This window comes from Hydra vulgaris, chromosome 08 (assembly GCF_038396675.1).
Source record: "Hydra vulgaris chromosome 08, alternate assembly HydraT2T_AEP".
In the NCBI taxonomy this organism is placed as follows: Eukaryota; Metazoa; Cnidaria; class Hydrozoa; order Anthoathecata; family Hydridae; genus Hydra; species Hydra vulgaris.
In genome coordinates, this window is record NC_088927.1 from 7,113,095 (window position 1) to 7,135,000 (window position 21,906).

At 26.9% G+C, this 21,906-nt stretch overlaps 1 long non-coding RNA gene across 2 annotated transcripts in view; it reads left to right on the plus strand.

The window, feature by feature from the left end:
* LOC136083580 (uncharacterized) overlaps positions 1-21,906 on the plus strand; it is a 56,465-nt gene that overhangs the window by 9,011 nt on the left and 25,548 nt on the right. For both annotated transcript variants that reach the window (XR_010639918.1, XR_010639919.1), the window contains exons 2-3: positions 13,387-13,519; positions 19,386-19,484. This is a non-coding gene — a long non-coding RNA (uncharacterized LOC136083580). The remainder of the gene's footprint in view (positions 1-13,386; positions 13,520-19,385; positions 19,485-21,906) is intronic.

Consider the following 21,906-nt stretch of genomic DNA (forward strand, 5'->3'; position numbering starts at 1 on the left):
TAGTGTTGATGGTTATCTTCCTTTAATTCGTTAAGACTTCAATAGTCACATGTTTGGCCTGGGCATTTACATTCGTAAGAATTCACCCATTTGTCAGGAGACTGGGTTTGAATCCACAGACTATTCTTTTATGTGCTTTTGTTTAGTACCACTTCACTCTATCGCCTTTCTCTTTGTTCTATATCATTCTCCTTCATCTCAAGACTGTACTCTTTGATGTTATTTCTGATCAAATTGACCAAACCCTCTCTCTCTTTATCCATCAGCCAATATTGTTGTTGTTGGCGACTTGAATGCTCATCACAGGTTGGCTCTAGTCTTAGTAACTCTGCAGGCACTATAGCCCTCAACTTTTGCCTTTCTCAATCTCTAACTCAAATAGTCAACTTTCCGACTCGGTTTTCCTCACATTGTACTGCTGCAACTTCCAACCGAAACGTTTACTTCCATATCTATCAGCAAAACAACTTTCCAGAAAACAGACGTCTGTTTATTACTGCTAGAAACCATTGTAAAAAGGTTTTGTCCTATGCCAAAGCCCCCTCTCTCAGATCATGAAATCTCGTATTTCATCTCAAAAATTAGGCTCTCGTGACTTCTGGAAAATCTTTAACAGTATCAATATTAAGGGCAAATCTATCATTCCACCTCACTGTGGAAAATAGTACTACTAAAACATACCATAAATGTTTTTTTGCTCAAATTTCAATTTCACTCCAGAAATTATACTAGAAATTATACAATTTCACTCCAGAAATTATACGTATAATTTCTGGAGTGAAATTGAGATTTGCTTCATCTCTTTAAAAGTTATTTTCTATTAAACTTTTTATGAATAAGTATAAAGTGTTATAGATTTTTGAAAGCATCATGTAATGGAGATTTTAGAACGAATTCATATTTTAAATTATATGGTTTTATTAACTAATAATTAATTGAACTATAAAATGAGCTAGAAAATAAAAGTTCTTAAAGTTCACCGATATTTTTAGCAGTCACCCACGCTTCCCCATGCTTCATTTTTATAATTGATTTGTAGCTTAGGTGTCTGTAAAATTGATTTATTAAAAATCAGGTGCAGATATGTGCGGTTTCCAAAATTATAAATAAAAAAGTGTTAAAAGTCAGAATCAAAAAACCGCTTTTTATTGTGGTTTCAGACTATATCTGTTTATAACTAGTTTTGAAGACTATATCTGTTTATAAATAGTTTTGAAGTTATTTTGTCAATTTTTTATTGAGAAATAATTTTGATGGACATGCATTCTTAAATTGGTATTATTATTGGTTGTTGTAGATGAAATAAAAAGCCAAATATACTCTTTATGGCCATCTATAATTAACAAATGTTGTAAAGGAATACTAATAAAACATGAACTTTTTTTTATCAATGATAGATGGAAAAGTGGCTCAGGTATTAACGGATTCACTTTCTGCATCTACTAGTACAATATGTGGAGTTACTCCATGACAAATGAATAATTTGAATAAAGTGTCTGCTAGGCCCGAAAATGAATGTTTGTATCAATACAGACTGTCGATATTATATGCCTGGGTTTGGTGTATGGAAATTATATTACAGATTTCCTACAACCTGTCCTTCTAAACATGGTCAGCTAAAAAGTGAAGAAAAAAAAATGACAAAAGAAAGAAAAGAAGACCTTGGTACAGAAACGTTTTTGTGAGCAGCTAGGGTTAATCGTTGACAAATCAAACAAGTAAGTGGTAATACCAATGATGGTAGTTCTCAGCATTGTAAAACCGTACAGCAAATAGTCCAAGAACTTGATAAAGATACTTTGCAGCTTTTAAAAATTGACCTATAACTTATTCCATAAAGCTCACTGTATAAAAATTTTTGTTAATAAACTATTCTGAATATTTCTATAATAAGCATTTTATAAACTCTCAAAAATATTGTAAATGTTGAAATATGTGCAAAATAATTAATTACACATAACAATTAAAAAATCAAATCAATAAAACAATTAAGCCTAATATAGGGAAAATGTTTGTTAAATAGATTAAAAAGTATGTTTTTGTTTTTTGTCTAGTTTGTACGCCTCTATTGCATGGCTCAGACTTTGTCACCTCACCTAATGACAAAGTTGAATTGTTTGCTAAGAACTTTTCATCAATATCATCTCTTGATTCCACTAGTTGCATTCTAACTGATATAGACAACAAACAGGTTGATCCATTGTTTGACATTCCATCACTGTATCTAAAGTGATTTCCTGCTTAGACTCTTCTTCAGCTTGTGGTGATTAAGTGTTCTTCAGAGCTGTTGCCAATACTTTCAAAACTATTTAACAAGTGCTTATCGGAGTCTTGTTTTCCAGCCTGCTGGAAAATGGCATCTGTTTTCCTTATTTTCAAAAATTCTGGAGAGCGATATGGTTTGTCTAACTACCGTCCCATTAGTCCTCTTTTTATAATAAGCAAGGCTTTTGAATCCTTAATTATCAAACACTTAATCTCTTGTCTTGAATCTAATAACTTACTTTCTGATCATCAATATGGATTTTGATCTTCTCGTTCGACAGCTGATTTGCTTACAGTTATAATTGATAGAATTATCGTGCATTAGGTAAAGGTGGAGAGGTTAAGGGTATCACTTTTGACATTCTAAAGTTTTTGATAAAGTTTGGCATGCTGGTCTTCTCCATAAGCTTTCTTCTTATGGTGTATCTGGTAATATCTTTAAGATTATTGAATCCTTCCTTTCCAATCTTAGTATAAAAGTTGTCCTCGATGGAAATCACTCTTCTTCATTTTCTGTAACTTCAGGGGTTCCTCAAGGTTCAATCGTTGGTCCTATACTCTTTTTAATTTATGCTAACAATCTTCCAGATATTCTCACATCTAAGTTGGCATTGTTCCCTGATGATACTACCGTTTATTCTTGTCATGATAAGAAGCCAACACTTGAAAAGGATCTCACTTCTGCTATAGCATGGTGCTCACAGTGGCTGGTGAACTTTAATTCTGATAAAACTCAATTTTTTCCAGCTAATCATTATCGCAATAATTTAGATCATCTATATTCATGAACGGTAATGTACTCGATGAGTCATCTACCCTTCATCTTCTAGGATTAACTCTTACTTCTGATATATCAAATTCATTGCAAAATTAGCATCTGCTAAGGTTGCATCCGTCCTTGTATGGAGTATGACTTTAGTAACAGAAGCTGGAGTGATTTGAATGTCTAACAATCGGTTAACCTGTTTAAGTGGAATGAAGGAAGAGAATGGCTATAAGATTCGTGAGTCGAATTAGAAGAAAAGTTTTTTAAAAATAATTCTGCCTTATCCTTGGGAGAGGTAATAAGATCAGTCCATGAATGAAAGATGGAATGTTAGATCTACCTTTGTTAACAACGCTGTTGAAAATTTTCCAAAAGTCTCTAGAGCCTAACTTCTGAGGTAAGATATGAGACCAGGCATAAATCAAGGAGTGAAGGTAAATGATTAAGGTTGTCTTGAAAACGAGTCACAAAGTTAACTATCTGAGTAAGAAATTGAGTAATGCAGAAGTTATAGGCTTTAATGCCAGCAATTTCAGTGGTGTTAGAGCCAAGCTATTCAGTGTGATGAGCATTAAAGTCACCAATAACAATAATATTGGCGGAGGAGTAAAAAAAGATGGCATGGTTAATTTGATCAAAAATTACATCTAAAAAAGTGCAGTCTTTGGAAGAAGGAGAACAATAAAGAACAAAGGGAAAGGTGATAGATTGAAGAGGTGCTAAGCGGAAGCACATAAAAGAATGGTCAAAGGATTTGAACCTGATTTCATAAAAAATAGGTGAATTGATGTGTATGTATACTCCTAAGCCAAGTATGTGACTATTGGAGTCTTTTGCAAATCAAAGGATAGTACCGATCAACACTAAGATCAAAAGAAGGAATAGCAGAGTTTGAATTAGCAACAAGCTATGCAGTTTTCTCAGTCTTGTTAAGTAAACCTAATGTAAGTCGTAACATAGGGCTCCTTATGTGGCCTTGACAATGCCCACCAAAAGCATTAACAGGGACACCATCCATGCGCTACATGGCACTGTTAATACTCTGATATTTTGCAGTTGTTGATGCAATTAGCCTCTGAGAGCTACCACAGAGTTCAGAAACCTTACTACCAACCTGCCTTTATTTGTATATTGCCCCTGAACTATTAAACTGAGTTTTAGAGCTGTACTCTCATTATGAGATAACAGGAAGAGTTGCATAGCCACTATCAAGGAAGCACAAGCAAAAATCTATGAGAAGAGTCAAAAAGATCCAGCATTCATCATCCTAGGCAGGAAACAATTTAACACAGGTTTACATCTATGCCAGCCTTATAGATGAAAAAGCTGTTCAATGCTGGTTTGCAGAATTATTCTGCTAACCAGCATTGAACCAGCAAGGCAGGGAAACTTTAACTGGATGCAGTTAACATCTGACTAAGATGAGTGTTTTTATCAAGACATTATCTCTAGCCTTTACTCAGTCAAGAGCCCCAAGGCAGAAGAATTTTAGCAGAATGCAGTTAACATCTGCCTAAGATGAGTATTTTTATCGAGACACAATCTCTAGCCTTTACTCAACCAAGAGCCCCAAGGCAGGGGATTTTTAAGTCAGAGTTTGTTCCTCCTAGCTTTTGCCTAAAAAATCACACTCTACAAGGCAGCAGGGCGTGAGGCAGGTAGTACTGGGTTACATAATACCAGTAGCAGGGTGATTGTGATGATCCTAAACTTGAACTGACCTGGAGTAATTCGAAGTAGCTATTCCTGCAAACAGTATCTTAAACATTTAGCATGATATTTTGGAAATGCATTAGGAAGAATATTGCACTTAACAAAATACTAGAGGTAAATGTGAGGGTAGGTTATATAGTTAGAGTGTCAACTTATAAAACTAGTAGCAAAACATAAAGTAACCAGTGGTTTAGTAGCTTGGGGGCCCACAAGGTTTATTTTGCAGCTAAAGCTCAAGGTTTCTTTGATTTTTCAGAAATTATACTTGTAGACATTGTGCAGACAATAATATAAGATAAAAATAAAGATGAAAATTTACCCTATATTTAAAACAATTTTTTAAAAAGATTTTGGTCAATTTAGGGCTCCGAAATTGGATTTAGGAGACCATTTCCCCTCTTTCAATGTAATTATAAGGAAATTCTTGTTTTATAATATGAGATTGTATATATATGTATATATAAAGGCCCGTGTTTTAAAGCGTTAAACATGATTTATGTACGCCTTAAGCAATTTTTTATGTACGCCTTGTGATGTATGTACACCTTAAGCAATTTTTTTTGTAAGCAGTAAGTGATTTTGGTTAAGCAACTTTTTATCATTTTTTAACTTTTACATTACACTTTGAGCAGTAAAAAGATAAAAGTAAAAGATAAAAGAAGTAATTTTTAAAAAAGAAACTTTTGAATGACGTTTATGTAAAAATATTTGTTACAAAAGTTTGAATGATATAAGTGCTATCTAAATAATACATTTTTTCATTAGTAAATATTTACTAATGAAAAAAAAATTAAAAAATTTTTTTTTTTTTTTTTTTGCTTGAAGCAAAGATCATAAAAACATCATTTAAATCTGATAAAAATATATGATTTAGTTTAAAACTAATTTAATAGAAATATATAATTTAATTTAGATTTAAAAAATATATAATTTAATTTTGATTTAAAAAATATATTTAAATTTACTTAAATTCAAGTTAATGCTTGGGTTTAATTAAGTTAAACCCAAAACTCAAACTGTCAAATCTATTTAAAAATGTTACTAAATAATGTTCAATTTTTAAATTTTATTTGTTTTTAAAAAAAAAATCCTTTTTTTTTTATAATGCAAGTTAAATCGCAGCAATTTTTTTTGAATAAACGATATATTCAGTGATGTAATTTTGATAATAAAATAATAAACTAATAAACTTTAAATAAATAAGTTTAAATAAATTAGCATAATTTTTTTATTTGTTACTCACTAATTTTTTTTAAATAAAAATTATTGTTGCAAAGCCGCTATTAGAAATTTAAGAAATAATCATTTTAAAAACTCATAAATTTAACATATTTTAATTCATTTATGCAAATGTCGAGAGAAAAAAAATTTCTTAATACCAAACATTTTTTTAAATGTAATATTAAATTTAATTATTTAATATTTAAAAAAAGGGCCTGTATAGGGTCATTTCATGTCAAATTAATTCGAAAAAAAAATTTTCAGCACCATGCCATCTCAGATTTTGATAATTTTTGGAATACAAGCTTATATTAGTGAAAGAAAACTTCATTCCTCATTTTAATGTCTGACTCCTAACTGTTTCATAGATATCGATACTCAGTCCCAATCACTAACACTAAAATCCCAAACAGTAAAATCCCAAACTCTAAAAAATTAAAGCTTCTCTATGAAAATTCAATTTCAAAATGGTATAACACTTTTTATAAGTTTTTTGATGCCCCGTACAAAAGCAAGTATATCTTGAGATGCCTAAAAAATATGATTCTGAAATTTTTTCCTATGGTTCTATATATAAAAAACTCCTTATTACAAAAATACTGCAGGGGTTTTTATTTTTGAATCTGATATATTTGCATTGAAAGTTTTATAAAAAATTAAGAACATTTTTTATTTAATAATGAAAAATAAAATTATATACATTTTTTTTGTGCATTTTTTTAAAAAGTTTTTAGAATCTCTGGTACAGTTTTAACATATAAACTTGTTTGCATCTCACATTAAAAATCTTCACTTTATACAACCTTCATGTTTAATGAAGGATTTTCTATTTACAAATCTTCAAATAATTATTTTAAAATTATTTCTTACAGAACTAAAAAATAATATAAAATATTAATGATAAAGAATTATGTTCAATTGGATTAATTGAACATCTTTCTTTATCATTAATATTTTAATTAAAGAAAATTGTCACAAGCAAATATCCAATGATATCAAAAATGATGTGAAAATCAAAATATCGAAAATCCCATGATATCAAGAGAATCCAAGTCTCAATGATGTAGAAAAAGATTTGATAATTAGTTGTTCTGGGATTAAAAGTGATGAAAATGCAATGGTTTGCTTCCATGAGTATGTTTACTTAAAACATACTCCACAATTTTGATAATTTGCTGTGATTCATTTAATTCACACAATGGAAAAAGAAGAAAAGATATTATTACTTAACCACAAAGCTTTTTTTAAACTTTATTGTAATTATATATGCTATATTTTTTTGAAAAAAACTCTAGTATATATAATTACGAAAAAAAAAAGTAGTAATTATCAATTGTGTTTTTAGTAAAAATGTAAAGAAATTAATAACAACTGTAAAGAAATTGTAAAGAAATTAATAACAACTTGCTGGGAAATTGAAAAACATTGGTATTAATATTATTCCCGGAGAAAAGATATGTTCATAATGTATAATTAAATTGATGTCATTTAAGGATGATGGACCAGGAGAACCGACTTGCAGCCAGATTTATGAAGATGAAGGTAATGAACTTCTTAAATCTCAATTCTTTTTTGACGGCTATGAACATAAGTCTTCTCAAAATGCGTTCTGTGAATAGTCACTCAAGAGTTGCTCTCAGTAAAAAGAAATCATTATATGTTCAAAAAAGAGTAAAGTTAGAAGTAGTTACAAGGACTTTAAATAAAGATCCTGATCAGTTAAGCCAAGAAGATTCATTCAATAAATTATCTAAGGAAGTTAAATGTAAAACAAATGATATGGATATACTTATAAGAAAAATTAAAGAAAAAATATTTACTTTCAAATGGAATCAGAAAATTCAATTACTACTGGTTCCAATAGCTTGGTCTAACAAATGTAAAGAAAAAGAATTTAATGTTACTAATTATATGGTGCAGATATTAGGCAAACTGCTGCTGAAAAATGGTATTTTATTTTTCCCTGAAAAAAAAAAAGGAAAGGAAATATCTCATTTATATGCATGTGTATTTACTGTATGCCAAGTTTAAAGCCAGTTATCCTTATATAAAGACTTGTTTTTTTCACTTTTGCTTTAATTGTCCAAAATGGTGCATTACAGTGTGAGCATCTGGTACGCATACAGTATGTGTGTGATTACACACATACTGCATGCATACCTACCATCAAAATGTTAACTTAATGATTAGTGCAGATGAATTATCATGAACTTATTTATATGCTTGTTTGTAATAGTGCTAACAAGAATTCCATGATATGTTGTTTCCCTTTGTGTCCAGAAGATTCTATACTAAGACATTATTTTGAAAATTAGTTTTAATGGTGTTTCAATGAGTTGCAAGCAATGGAAGACAACATACCGATCTGAGCTAGTAAGTCTAACAGAAATCACAAGTAGCTTCATTAATATTCTAATAAATAAGTTACAAAAACTTACTGTTCATTCTCAGATTGCAAAACATTCATGCATTGCTAATTTTTTATAGAAATTAAAAAATGAGTTAGGGTTAAGAATTACAAAACTTGCAAAAATGCAAATAAATCTAAAAAAGATTACTCTTGTAGTTTTTTTGTTTCATGGCATTTGTTGCATAGAACATTCGAAAAAATTTTCATAATCCTATTTTCCAGGCATCTCAAGATAATCATTTTTTGTACAGGATATCAATAAACTTACGAAAAGTGTTACATTATTTTGAAACTAAATTTTTATATAGAAGCTTTAATTTTTTAGTGTTTTTGCATCATTTTGGAATTCCTCTCTCTAAAATAATGCCGTAAATAGAAAATCCTTCATTAAACATAAAGGTTGTATGAAGTGAAGAATGTGAAATGCAAACAAGTTTATATATTAAAACTGTACCTAAGATTCTAAAATCTTTTTAAAAAAATGCAAAAAAAAAAAAAATGTATGTAATTTTTTCTTCTGTATTAAATAACAATTTTTCTTTATTTTTTTAAAAAACTTTAAATGCAAATATATTAGATTCAAAAAAGTAAACCCCTGCAAACTAAAAAACAAAGTATGACTAAGTAAGATATAATTAATTAAAAACAACAGCTAGTCACAACAGTCTAAAAAGATTTAGCTGTGTATCAAATATTATAAATAAAAGAAATCATGAAATAAGGTATAAAATAAATTTATCTCTTATTTAAATCTTATTCGATATTTTCTTATAAATTAAGTGTAATTCTTTTGCAGATATCTGTACAAAATTGAAGGCAGAAGAGTTTAAAAATACACAAAAACCAATTTAAACTTTTTATAGTTATTTAAAAAAATGTTCTAATGACTTATTTTAAAGTATTTCTTTTTTATTATTAGTTTTATTATCAATTTATGAATTTCTAATTTAAAACATTTTAAGTTTTAAATAAAAAGTTCCTCAAACTTTTCCCATAAATCAAAATCGATTTTAATGTTTCATATAATGCGCAAATAGCTTTAGCATAATTTTTCATTGGTTGATTTTTAAATTACAACGTAAATTTTTTGAACTTTTAGTAATTATTATTTTTTTCTTATAGCTTTTTGTATTTATTTATAATCCTTAGATTACCTGGTGTTTAAAAAAACAATAATTAAAAATTTGTAAGTTTTGAGTGTTATTATTTTTGCAGTTGTAAATTTGTTTTGTTTTTTCATTAATTTTTGCAATATGATAAATTGAGTATTTCATTAAAACAGTGTTCACGGTTTTTTAATTAACTGAGAATTTAATGACCAGATATATTTCCAGATATTGCAATTTGCGATCATATAATTTGAGACTTGTATATATATATACATATTGATTTAAAAGATGAGATTATGTATGAGATTGTATATATTTTATGAAACATTAATAAATACAGTTTCTCTCAATACTAATAGTTTTATTGTTTGAGAAATCTTTGCTGGGTTATAGATACCAGCATCATCAGCTTATTAAATATTACAATGATTTTTAATTGTTATAGTTTATATAAAGTTGTTACTATTGATGTCAGCAGTTGAATGGCTTCATTTGCTTTTAAATTTAAAAAATGATGTGCAAAACATAGTTTGGCTTTCATCAAGATTAATCTCGCTGTTTTGTGCAGAAAACTTTTTTTTTGCATTTCTATTGCCTCCCTAATATTTCTTTCAAACTTTTTATTTTCTACCTTTAATGTTCTACTTTTTTAATGTTCTACTTTTTTCCCAAATATTATCTTCTTTTTGCAAAACATGACAAGACTGTCAAGTTGTCATTTTTTTCCGGATCTTTTTTATTAATTTTTTTTTTCATTTTTTTGTGAGTTTTTTTATTTTTATTTTGATTGAATTAGGGTTTATTTTACATGAAGTTTATTTTTTTGTAATTTGAGTTATTTTTGATTATTTGAATAAACTTTACAATAAATATTTTCTTACAATATTTTTTTTTAAGTTTTATTTAAATATTGTAGTTTTTTTTAATTTTTAAATTGTTTTTATTACTTTTATTGGTTGATAAACTGAATTGAGAACTAAATTTTAAATAAAATTTTCAGTATTTGTAAAGTTACTATTATCTACTTTTAATTTTAAGTATATAAATCAATAGATGGGTCTTTATTAATCAATAGATAGGTCAAAGCTATAATGCTTAAATGGAATGAGGTTTGGCAGGAAAAGTTTAATAAAAATCAAATAAAAATTAAAATCTGGGCTGAGAAAAAAAACTCTGATTATGCAGTCTGTAAACTAAGTTTTAGTGATTTGAAATACAGTTTAGTTGGCTTTCAAACACTCTATCAGCATTCTACAAAAGAAAAACATAAATTTGTTTCTGATATTAGATTTATAGTCCAGATAGTATAGTAAGTCAAGGTGTCAGTATGAGTAAACAAAAATACATTTTCTGTTTACGAATATTATAGTTTCTTAAGATTTTGTAATATTGTTAGTTAATTTAGTTTTCTTTTAGATTTAAGTATTAATTTTTTCATAAGAATTTTATCTTTATTTTTGTATTGGTATCATTTGTGAAAGATGAATGGAAATTGTATCAAGCAGCTAATATCTCAAAAGATTGGTATTCAGATTCTGATTAAAAAAAAATCAAAAAGAATTGGACTAATGTTTTTTAAAGTGACAAGGAATATGGAAAAACTAAGTATCTATATCTCAGTAAAGTTGTTAAGAGCTGTTCAACTATTCAGAATGAAAATGCTAGTGCATAGTGAAGTTACCAGATAATAAAAATAAATTGACTTCAGAGCGAGTAAAACTAAATGATAAAATATAAATGGCTCTGAGAATATCAAAGAAATACGCAAGAAGTTGCAATCGAGCATATAATATTGATACTCTCTTTAAAGAAGTTGTTCAATCAGTGTAAAATGCTCACAGAATATATAAAAAAAGAAAGCGCTGAGGAAGAAGAAGAAAAAATAATAAATGATATTCACATGCAAGAACTTATTTATTAAAAAAAAACAACACAAAGAAATGTTTGAAAAAGTTTTTAAAAAAAAAAAAAACCTTAAAGGGAAAATTTTTTGAAATTTATAAGAACAATGCAGATCAAGAGTTTCAACTTGCTCAGAGAATCCTAGATGAAGCGACTAAGTCATTGCAAAGTGCCATCAATAAAGAAGACATAATAGATATAAAAATTGCCCATGAAATGGTCAACAATGCAAAAAAATTGAAAATGCTACAACACGTAGAAATGAACAAAAAAAGTCAAGAGTAAATATTGGTTTAAAATGGAAAAGTAAAATCGATAGTTTAATCATTTCAAAAATTCACAGTAGGATGTAAAAAAAAAGTTGTTGTGAACTTTTTGAATTATTTTGAATCTTATTTGGTGTTGCAAGTGGTGTTTTCTTCTGTTCATTTATTTTATATTATTTGTCAGTCGATGTAGCAGCACTCCCTTGCGAGTCAGGCTATAAGATAGTCGATGTAGCAACACTCCGCGCATGATTTACAGTAAAAAAAATAAAAATAAAAACATATAACAGTAGGATGTAAAAAAAAAGTTGTTGTGAACTTTTTGAATTATTTTGAATCTTATTTGGTGTTGCAAGTGGTGTTTTCTTCTGTTCATTTATTTTATATTATTTAAGACATTTTTGATGAATTCTGATTTATTTTGTTTTTAAAATTAGTTGTTAAACTTTTCATTTTTTAAAAATTTGTCATTTTTTTGCCGTTTTTCCTCTCAAAATGCCGTCATTTTTTAAATTTTTTTATAAAGTTGTTGCTTGACAGCCTGTAGTGGTTGCCTCTTCGATATAACTGTATTTCTTGATGTTTTAAAGTTATATATATATATATATATATATATATATATATATATATATATATATATATATATATATATGTATATATATATATACATCAGGCTTGGTCGGGAAGCGGGAGCGATCACTCTCGATAACTGACCACGAAAAACTGGCCAGATTTTTTATTCGTTTTGAGAACATTTCAAAAAACAAAAAAAAAGCGCAAAAAAATTAATTGGACCGCTGAGAGACAATTACAAAAAAAAATAAATTGGAAAAAGAAAATAACTTAATGCAAAAAAACTTAAAGCAAAATAAATTGCGTTTAAAACAAATATTTTCAAAATATCGCTCTTTTATAGTTTTTTATAAAATTAGGCGACATTTTTTATATATAGTAACGTGTTACGATTGCTTAATAAGGAAGCAAATGTTCTTTTATTTATTAAAGAGTTTAATAAAATTTTTATTTATATACTCGTGTCTTATTTCTGGTGCTGGATTAAGGAGGGTTGGGATTAAAAGGGGCTATAGCCCCGGGCCTTGCAATGTTAGGTACCCCGAAATTTATTATTTCTACGCTGTGACACATAAAAAGGCCTCCAATGTAAAAATAAAATAGAATATAAAAATGATATAATATAAAATAGCCAAAATAGTATAAATAAAATATAATAATATAATATAAAACAGAATATAAAAATAAAATAGCCCCCGCCTCCAAAAGTCTAACAAGATTCTAATAAAACTAACGCCAGCTTTAGTTTTATTTAAGCTAAATTATTTTATAAATAAAAAGTTAATTTTTTTAATAACAATATAATTGTTATTAAAAAAAATTTATACTTAAAATTTATATGCTATTAAAATTTATATGCTTCGCATATAAATTTTAACATTTTAAAAAACACCAAAGAGAATAAAGTCAAAATGTTTTTAAATATTTTGCATATAATCAGAGGTATATATATATATATATATATATATATATATATATATATATATATATATATATATATATATATATATATGTATACCTCTGATTATATGCAAAATATTTAAAAACATTTTGACTTTATTCTCTTTGGTGTTTTTGTAAATACTTTTAATCAAAACATGTAATACAAATTATGCAAGAAATGTTTTTTTTTTTTGAATATTTAAGTTATATGTTTATTAGGTTAATGTCAAGGGATTTGTGGAAAAGATAGCAGGAATTACATTCTGAGCATACAAATTTATAAACAACGGATGATTTGAACTCTACAGAAAGATGATTCTTTGGTGAAAACATATTAGAAATTTTAAAGGAGGTAAAAATTAAATTAAAGTTTAAAGGTTTACAATGTTTATTAATTGATAGACTGCCTGCCCCAACCAAACCCTCAGTCGATGTAGCAACACTCCTTTGCGGGTCAGGCTAAAAGATAGTAGTTGTAGCAGCACTCCCTTGCGAGTCAGGCTATTTGTCAGTCGATATAGCAGCACTCCCTTGCGAGTCAGGCTATTTGTCAGTCGATGTAGCAGCACTCCCTTGCGAGTCAGGCTATAAGATAGTCGATGTAGCAACACTCCGCGCATGATTTACAGTAAAAAAAATAAAAATAAAAACATTTTATTAAAAAAATTAAAAATAAAAACATTTTATTAAAAAAAACAAAAAAAAACATTGTTTATATTGTTAAAAACATTCAGAATGTTTTTAAAACATTCTGGTCAATTAAATTTGCGTTTTTGTGGTTTTTTTAAAAAACGATTTATTTGTAATTAAATAATGGTTTTTACTTTCGTCCAACACGCAAATGTTGGACGAAAGTCAAAAGTAATTAAAAGTGACGTATGTGTTGGCGTAAGAATCACTTTTTTCCTTCCGCTCTTCCCAAAGACAACAAACTATAGAACTATAGATCTATATATATGTATATTTATATATATATATATATATATATATATATATATATATATATATATATATATATATATATATTTATATATATATATATCGATGGAGCTGCTCATTGCGCATCTAACCACTGGCCACTTGATATAGATTTCAGCAAATCAGAAGCCGTAACTCGGAAAGTAGTGATAGCGCGCAAGTCGGTTGGCCTCGCAACACCGCACAAGTCGTTAGTTGTTTTTTTCGTTTCCTGTAAAGTTGGTAAAATGACTTATGCTGTGTTGTTAGCTAAAGGACGATATATAAAATTAGTTATAAAATCACTTAACAAAAATTTTTCATTAAACACTGTGTTTCATCAATGAAGACTCATTAGACAAAACTATTTACATTACGAGGAATAATTACAGAGATATTTAACCGATCGAGTGTAATTTTTGTTGTTGTACATTTACTTAATAAAAGTTGCTATAGGCAAAGAAATATAAGTAAAAAAAAATACAATAATACTAACAAAAACAAAACTAATAGATAATATATTGTTAATAATAAAAATAAAGATAAATAATAATATAGTTAAAAACAAAATTAAAAATTAAAATGATATCATTAAATTAAAGAATTATATTAATAAATAAATAGTAGAAATAATATTAAAAAGAGCAATAATAACTATAATAATAAAAGTAATTTATTCATCATCATCACGAAAATAATAGTTAAAGTTGACAGAGAAGTAGAATCAAAAAAAGTTTAATTTAGGCAAAAAGTTTAATCAGATTTAGGCAATGAAATCGAGTAGTAAAAAAATAACTGTAAGGTTTTAATGCAGACAAATGTGAAGTCTAACAGTTATTAGGCCAGTAATAGAATTAGTGGTACCAGTATGATTATCATCTTGAAAATGTTTTAGAACTAGAAAGAACACAACACAGAGCAACATGATCTTTACCAGCCTTCAAGAAAGGTTTTCTTTTTATGAGAAAAGATTAGAAATACTAATTTATTCATCATCATCAACATCACCTCACATTTATTTATGAAGATGGAGAATCGAGTGGAAATTATTTGACTCATAGGACGATTCCTGTCACTGGTGCTACAGGCTTAGTTCTTGCTACCGAAACGTTCAGTGTTTTACAAGAGCATAACAGTTTGGAAAGTATACATACTATTTTAGGCACTCATGCGTTGTTATTAACAAAATAAAAAGGGAGAAAGTTGAAGTTAAATAAGTTTGATGTTTTTACCTATTAAAGTTTTTTTATTTTAAATAAATTTTTAATTTTTTTAACTATTTTGATTTTTAAATAATTAAATATACAATAAATATATTATACACTGATTTATTATAATTTATTACAATAATATATTACAATAAATTTATTTTATTTATAATTAACAATTATAAATTTATGGCAATTATAAGGAAAAAAAAACTTTAAAGCACAATCTTTTTTCAATTAATTATGCAAGATTACTGTTTTCAGATTTGTGAATAATTAATTAACACCTGTGTCATAAGATTTGAGACTAGATTTAATTAGCAATAACTAATTTGCAAGTTTCATAAAATAGTTATAATATAATATAATAAATAATTTAATAGTCATAAAATATTTGGTATCAAATTAAAGCTCTATCTTAGTAAGGAAAAAGAGAATTTATAAAAAAAAATTTCAAATGAATAAACTGGCAATATATTATAAACTAATGTTATTATTATATAATACAATATAAATAAATAGCAATATCAATATATATCGAGCCCAAACCTACTCAAAGGGTCTATAGCTTTTTTTCCAATATATATGCATTCTAATTCAAATTTTTTAACCTAATGCCAATACCTGGCTTTTAAGGAAACCAACCTTTAAATAAAATAAAATTGATTTAAAAAACGATTTTAGGGCCACTATAAAGCAAAATATTTAAGAACATCTATTAGACATAAATATTGAAAAGGATTTGGATACAACTCTGTCATAAGATGACATAATAATAACAGTTTTTGCTTATAAAAAGCTAAAAATAGGGTTTTCAATATTAATTTCAAAGAACCTGTGTTATTTAGTCCAGATTAGATATGGATGTAAGTTAACATTACTTTAAATAAAAACACACACAGTTATACAACTGTGCATGTTTTTATTTCAAAATATGCATACTTATAGGGGCGTCTAATTGCTACTATGCTCCGGGTGTCATAAAAGCTCTTGACGGCCCTGATTTTAATGTGCATTTTTCCAATAACCAATTGTTGACATTGTTTAGAAGTATTGCTTTTGGAAAGTTCTATTTTCAAGATAAACTATTTATATCTTTTATTCAAAAAAATTGCATTAAAACACATTACAAAATTTAAAGTTTATTTTATTAAGGCGCCGAATTATATTTTTTTTACCTGCCTTTGAAATGTCTAGCGTCGGGCCTGTTTAGATTTCTGATGAGTGTTATATGTATATATAGCAGGTGCAGATTACTTTTAATTAAGTTTTTAATGACCTATTTAACTTTGGAAGACATTTCATGTTGCAGCTGTTTTAAAGCTGAAACCATACAGTTTCGTAAATAAATAGTTTTTGAATCATATAAGAAATTTACTGTTCCGCGTAGTTTTTTTGATTTGTCTTGAGCACTTTAAGCAAAAATGTTTTCATTAAAACCTATGTTAACCGAATCTATCTTTACTCAACGCGATAATGCCCAAGGTTAAAAAAATAATGCCCATGTATAATGATACTGCCAATGGGGTACGGAAAAATAATTGGCTGTGCCGTGGAATTTTCATTAATAACCCAAAATCTCTATCGCAGGGCATGTAACTGTGACCTCTCATAGGAAACATTATTATTATCTCGTTAAACTTTACTAATTTTACCAAGGCCATAAAAAGCACAGAATTATGTGGTTTTTGATCTGGATTCCACAGTTATCAGCGAAAATGTATAATTTCTTCACACTTGGATAAATAAAATTCTGTATATAATTTTGCATGAAACTGTAAACCTCGTTTGGCCTTTTTGCCTATCAAAATCGCAATATTTTCTGATTTGATATCATGAATACCAAAAGTATTGACAATAAGGTTATGAAAATAGTACAAATCCTATACGGGAATGATTGGTTCTTTCCATTTTACGACTTATAGATTGTAATTCTATCATCCGTTGTAAATGTAAATTATTGTTCTGTTCATTTTACAAAGAAATGTTGTACAAACTACCCATCAATTTTTTTTTGCAACTGCAAAAAAAAAGTAAGGTTAGAACCTTTATGAAAATGAACATAGTTTTATTTAAAAATTAAACAACACTAACCTACTATATATATATATATATATATATATATATATATATATATATATATATATATATATATATATATATATATACATATACATATATATGTATATATACATGTATATATGTATACATATATATATGCATATATGTATATATATATACATATATGTATACATATATATATATATATCAGGCCTTGTTACGAGATTACGCTGCGTAGCGAAAACGCGTAACGCATTTTTAAGTAACTCAACTCAGCAAATATATTTTGCATTGTTAGAAGTTATATTGCGTCACTAGCGTCTTTACAAGTACCGCATTGTAATTAAAGTTATTTTATTACCGCGTTAAAAATCATACAAACAGTTTTTTTTTTCTCACTATAACAAAAGTTACAAATAAAATTAAAGTTCTTATTAAAAAAATCATTTATATTATTTTTTTCAAATATAAACTAAATTTTATTTTGAAAAAAATATTTTTTTCATGAAACGTAAAATATTTGTTTATTTTCTTATGATTTTACATTTAGTTTTTGGTTATTTTATTAACTGTTAATAAATTTTTTCTTATTTAATTTGTGAACTCTTTTTAATAATGTTTTTAAACAATAGAGTTTTTTTTTTTTGTTATTTATCAGTTACCTATAACATATTCCTGATCATAATTTATTTTCATAAATTAAATGAACGTCATTAAAACTTTACATTATTGAATTAACAATAAACAAAATATCTTATTAATATAATATTTACATCAAAATAAATCGTGCATTTTTTAAACTATTATGACTAAAAATAATTTTTATATTTAAAAGGAATTTATATATTTAATTCCTTAAGATAAAACTTAAAACACTTTATTTTTTTAACTAATTTTTAATAACAAAAAAAAAAATTATGAAACAAACTGTTTCTTTAACAAAAAAAATATATTAGTTTACAATTGCGGTTAAATGCTTTTACTTACGACTTTATTTCTTCTGAATAAACGTCACGTTAACGATAATCAAAAGATAATTTAAATATTCTAAAAGATATAAGTTTTTGCGTAGCGGAAAACTGCTGAACGCGTAGGCAAATCGCCTTTTCGCAAGCAAAATGCGAGCTGCGTAACGCTTCTTAACAAGGCCTGATATATATATATATATATACATATATATATATATATATACATATATATATATATATATATATATATACATATATATTTATATATATATATGTATATATATATATATATATATTTACAATTTTAATACTTGCATAACATTTTCCTATTACACGTTACCGACGTTTTATTCTATTAATAAATGCTCTCAAATAAATATTAAAATATAGATCTTTCAACCGTGAAAATAAATTGCTTAATTTATTTACTTGATTCTTTAAATACAATAAAATATGTGTTCGTATTTATCTTAAGAATTAGTTGCTTGTGCAATAGAAACAAAGCATAAGCCTAATGTGTTAAATTACAAATCTAGACTCATTTAATAGCTCTCGAAGATAAATTTAATGTTTCCAAGAATACAGGGTTCTTACCAATTCAACACAGAAACGATGGAATTTTAACCTTAATTAGAAGAAATCTTGGTTATACAGCATTATGGTATTTTTTGTTGTGAGCTTTATGAAAATTTTATTTAATTAAAATAATATCACATAATGGATCTAGATGTTAGATATCTATGTAAGATTTTAACTTTATTTATTGTTTAACTCATTATTAAAACATTTTACAATAGATATTATATTCTCGATATTATGTATGAAATTGATTTATTTATTAAACATACAAACAACTTATAAAAGTGATTTAGTTTTTTAATAAGATGTTATGGTATATACTAAAGTGTAACAAAAAAAAGTAAAAAAAAATTATTATAATTATACAATTTTTTTATTATTATTATTACGTTTTAGTATATTATACTTATTTTTACATTTTATTATATTTTACTATTTTTCTCAGGTCTACTGAAGATGAAAATTGTCTTTACAGCTCGGTCTCTTTGATTTTAAATGACAGTAAACATACTGAGTTATTTGAAAGAATAAATTTTTACACAAGGTATGATTATATTTGGAGTTATTTTAATTGACATAGATCTGAATACTCTCAGCTTTCTAATTTATTTTTTATCGCTGTTTTGTTTAAATGCTCTGACAGTTTTTCAACAATTAATGATAATATGATTTCTGAACTTCCTTTAAAAAAAGCGCATTTAAATTGCTTTCTTATAACATTTTCATTTTTCATTTGCTTAGGAGTCATCCATAAAGGGCGTCGCACTAATTTTAACTAATATTAAGAAATAGGAGAATGTTGGCTCTTGTGCGCAGATACTTTTAGAGTATTATAGCGCCTTATGTTCAATAAAAACCTCTGCTGAAGGAGCCAATAAATTTCTACTTCTGGTCAGTATTTAAGTTCTAAATGATGTTCTTTATGGATGACCCCTTAATATCATTATCTAGTGTTATAAAGCAACCTATTGAATCTATCTATCCTGAAACTGGTTTTAAAAAGTGCGATAGTTTTTTTAATACCCTTATAAAGCCTCGCATCCAAAAATTAAATTGTCTTATAAGTATTTTGTGGTGCAATTTAGATAAAACAAAAAACAATAATGTTTTATGTTTTAAGCCAAATCATTTTGTAACACTGGTTAAAGATCTTCCAATAAAACGACCAGCTGTTGTTTTGAGTGATGCAAGTTTTATTTATTTGTTTATTTACTTGATATATATAAATATTTTACAACGTTATTATTTACAAGCTTCACAATAAATTATAAAATAAAAGAATGACAGAAGCAAGTAGAAGACAGTAGTCTTATCATCAAACCCCTATAGTAAACGTAAAGTTTTTTTTTTCTTTCACAAGTTCACTTTATATAAATATATACTTTCTCATTTTATAAAGCAATATAAAATAGAATAAATAGATAAAAATAATAATAATAATAAAAGAACTTTAATAAAACGAGATATTATAGTATAAAAAGAAAATTCCAAAAATCCGAAATAATATAAGAACTTTTTTTTTTTTAATTTTATTTTTCTGTTAAAAATACACAAATAGAAATACAGTCTATTATCTATATTAAAAATACAGTCTGGTAAGTCAAGCAAATACATTTTAACAACATTTTTAAAGGAATTTATTGAGGTTATACTTTTCATATTTTCATCAAGAACTGTATTCCATAAAAAATGTCCTTGATATGAAATGGAATAATTTTTTTTTTAAGATTAGACTTAGGTAAAATAAAGATGCTTGTTTTTGTTTGATACTTGCCCAAGCAATATTACAATAGCTTATGTAACTGTGGATGAATGAGTAATATATATCTTTTAAACATTTTTTTTCTTAGTAGATGTTTTATTTTATGCATAATGCCTATTGTTTTAGAAATTTTATTTTCAATGAGCATAATATGATTTTTCCAATTAAGATGTTCATTTTATATTTTGATACTAAATTTACTTAGCATCAAAAAATAAGAGTTTTTAAGTCTAATTTCTCACCTACAGATAACAAAATACAAAAAGCAATTTAGTCTAAATTATTCTTTCCTACTGTCTAACTGTCTAAGTACTAATCTAAGAACACTTCAGATATAGATAAGTCTGGTAATTGTAATAAAGCAGTTAAAACAGAAGAAATCTCAAAAGATGCCAATAACAGTGATAAAAACAATCTTGAATCTAATGTTCCACTAAAGAAAAACAACGTTGTTGACGTTAGTTTATTAAATACAAATCAGTTAGCATGTTATTCAAACTATGTTTTATCATATCATCTACATGGTGAAAAATTAAAATAAGGAGCAAATGATAATGAGCTTTTATCTCTAATTAATAGTGCCTGGGTTCCGTATAAACGCTTCCAATTCCCTTTAACAGGTAAAAGTAGAAAAAAACATTTTTTGCTAAAATGGTTAGATGATTTTTCTTGGCTTTGTTACTCTAAAATTAGAAGATAGCGCATACTGTCTTCTGTGAACATTTTTCGGTACAAGTTTACCAAAAAAGTATGCATTATGTGAATTGTTTAAAGAACCATTTAATACCTGGAGTAATGCTGTAAAATTTTTCAAGGATCATGAGAAAACTGTCGACGGATTACACATCAAGTCCATTGTTATAATATGCTTTATCTAGAGCCTAGAACAACTTTTCCTATTGAAGTTTTTCTAGATGTTTCTAGGAAGCAGTGTATAGAAGAAAACAAAAAAAAGCTTGGATCAATTATTAAGATTTTTGGTTCAAAATGATATGTTTCTATGATGTGATAATGGTTGCAGCCAACCTCCAACCATTCCAATAGCCTGCTCTTGCAGCGAACCTCCAACCATTATCACATCGTCGTAATATTGCTTCTCTTTCTCTTTTCTACAAATACTATAATGGGCACTGCTCTAAAGAGCCATCGGCTCTTGTGCCATCTACTAAAATTCATTCTCGTGTTACTTGTCATTCAATTAATT